Source organism: Euprymna scolopes, chromosome 42 (assembly GCF_053919585.1).
Source record: "Euprymna scolopes isolate OS-2025 chromosome 42, ASM5391958v1, whole genome shotgun sequence".
Classification (NCBI taxonomy): domain Eukaryota; kingdom Metazoa; phylum Mollusca; class Cephalopoda; order Sepiida; family Sepiolidae; genus Euprymna; species Euprymna scolopes.
In genome coordinates, this window is record NC_136523.1 from 3,386,601 (window position 1) to 3,390,000 (window position 3,400).

The following is a 3,400-nucleotide window of genomic DNA, read 5'->3' on the forward strand; positions in this document are numbered from 1 at the left end:
TATATATATATATATATATATATATGTGTGTGTGTGTGTGTGTGTGTGTGTGTGAGTGTGTGTGTGTGTGTGTGTGTGTGTGTGTGTGTGTGTATAGGGGGTGAAGAGAAAGATAGAGTCACAGAGAGAAACAAAATGAAATTACAGAAAACGAAAGCTGAAGAGAAAGATTTACAAAACGAAAGAAAAAAAAAAAACATACATTCTATGTTTTTATTGATCCGGTTGTTCTATGGGAAGATTATATATTAAATCAAAACCTTGGAGACCTTCGAATTTTCAACGATATTTATTTATACTTAATCTGTCAAAGTTGCTCCCAAGCAAATTCTTGTAAATATATGCGTTAGCATATCTAGTTTATGTTGAGAAATCCTTCACGTAAGGAAATATTAGACAGGATTATGCACACACACACACACACACACACACACACACACACACACACACACACACACACACACATACAAACATACGTATATATGTACGTATGAATGTATACGTACGTACACACACACACATACATATATATATATATATATATATACACACACACAGGGTGTCCATAAAGTCCGTTTGCACTTTAAAAAATATATAACTTTATTTGTATTTGTAATAGAAATAAGCTGTAAAATGGATTTGAAAGAAGTAAATCTATATTTTTAAGCTCTTATTGAAATTTTATTTAACTTTCCACACGACCTCCATCATTAGCAATACAAAGGGTAATACGATTTTTGAAGTTCACGAAAAACATTTGATTTATAGTAATGCCTGAAATCACATTAGTTATTCTAGCTTTCAAATCTTCCAATGAACTAGTTTTGGTTGCATACACAATTGTTTTCACATGTCCCCCAAAAAAAATCTAATGGAGTCAAATCTGGCGAACGTGGAGGCCAATGAAATGGTCCACCCCTTCCGATCTATCTGTTACGAAATTTCTGATTTAGAAACTGTCTAACACGCCGAGCAAAGTGACGAGGAGCTGCATCTTGTTGAAACACTGTATCATCTTTCAAGTTTAATTGTTCAAGTTGCGGAATAAAGTAATTCTGCAACATATCTAAGTAGCTGTCACTGTTAATAACACGATCTTCAAAAAAATATGGCCCCATGATTCGATTTATTCCCAAAGCACACCACACATTAACTTTAAGAGAGTCCCTTTCATGTTCAACAGTTTCATTTGGGTGTTCAGTTCCCCAAATTCGGCAATTATGCCTGTTGACCTTGCCACTAATGTGAAATGTTGCTTAATCAGAAAACAATAAATTATTCACAAATGCATTATCATTGCAAAGTTTTTCATTGAACTGGTGACAGAAAGTTAGCCGTGCATAATAATCCTCTTCTAACAACTGCTGATGTAATTGAATTTTGTAAGCTTTCATATGAAGTTTTGCCCGCAGAATCTTATGCACAGTAGACTTTGGCAGTCCGAGCTCTAATGATGCCCGTCTTTCTTGGACTTGAAGTAAAGGATTCTTCTATCGAAGCAACACTTTCGTCACTGACACATGGCCTCCCAGACCGTGGTTTATCATGGACATAGCCTGTCTCTTTAAATTTTTTCATCCATTTAATAATGGTGTTCCTATGAGGCGCTTTTTTATTGTATTTAATTTTAAACTTTCTTTTATACATGCATAAAAGTAAAAATGTCTATCTGCTTTTTCTCTATGGCAGTTAAGGGAGACGATTATACAGAAAGGCATTACTTTTCATATTCACACTTTTTAATATCTACATATGCACATAACCTTATGAACAGTACATAGGGTCCGAGCAAATCCGGGCGGAATTGCTATTATATATAAATGTGAAAGTGTCTGTGTGTGTGTGTGTGTCTGCCTGTATACATTTCCCTACACAATAACTCTGTCAATTTGAAGTCTACAGACTCGAAATTTGACATACAGAGTACTGAGATTTGGTAAAATCTTTGTAATCCGTTTTCGGTCAGAAATTCGGCTGTTAAGAGGTCAAAGTTCAACGATTTTACCTTTACGAACTCTACCAAACTCCTCCACCAATTTTGGGTCTAAATACGTTAAATTTTAGATATAGGTTCCTTCGACATAGATCTAACTTAATAACTTGATTTGAGCCTAAAACAATGAATGCTAAGGGGTCATAATAGGGGTCAAATTAAAAAAAATAATGACCTCTGTCGTCTCTACCTTATTAGTCAGACATTTTCTGGTCTAAACATTTGAAATTTTACATAAATGATATTTAGAGATAGGGCAAGCTTTTTAATCGGTTTGTGTCGACACTTTGAGCTACCAATATATAAATGTATGTATGTTTGCTTTCACTTTTATATATATATACTAGCATTTCATCCAGCGTTGCCCGGGTGTTTGGAGATTTAGATGAGCTTCCTACTTCTTTAGGAAAATATGTCAGGAATTTAGTTATTAGCAACATTAACTATGAACTAAAATGGCCAATTCTAGGCAAGGCAAATAAGTAAATTTTAATAAGAAAAACATGTAATCTGCGCACTTTGGAATGTCTTCATATAGTTACTTCCAACAATAATTTGTTGAATAAAACCTAGGAAATCATCCATCGTATATATTACGCACAGTCAATTAAATAATAGAGTTGCTAACATATTTTATTAATTTTATTTATTGCGGACTATGATCCTAATTTTTCTTGTTGTTTCACGACGTTTCGGCCAACTATTCCTCAGGCCTTCGTCAGCTGGTAACCGCGACGGGATAAGAAATCCGAGTCTCCTAACTGAATTCTCAGCAGTCACTGCCATCCATAGTTGTTGTCGTCTCACCATGTTTTGGCCAAGTAGCCTCTGGCCGGCTTTGGGTAGGATTGAAACCGCAATCTTTAGACAATTCTCACCTGAAATCGTAGGGATTCACCGTCTCTATCCACTGCGCCATTGAATATTATTTTGGAAAAAGCAAAATTATAAATAAAAATTCGGTCATGAGAATTTGAAATACTATTGCTTACCATATATATATATGTATATATATGTGTATATATATATATACATATATATATATATGTTAAAACATACGATGATGGGTATTATTGTATTATATATATATACATATATATATATATATATGTATATATATATGTATATATAATACATATATATATATATATATATATATATATATATATATGTGTATATATATATATGAATAAAAAAGAATGCGAAAAGTATAAAAGCTTATAACTTTTCTTTATTCGTTTTTAATTGGTGACGTGCAGGAATACAAAATAATATTATGAAAAAAAATTAAAAAACTTTTTTCATAAGTACATAATTTTCGACCGATCCTTCAGTCTTCATCGGTGTAGTGAAAGTATCAGGATATATATATATTTGTGTGTGCGTGCGTGTGTGTGTGTGTGTTAA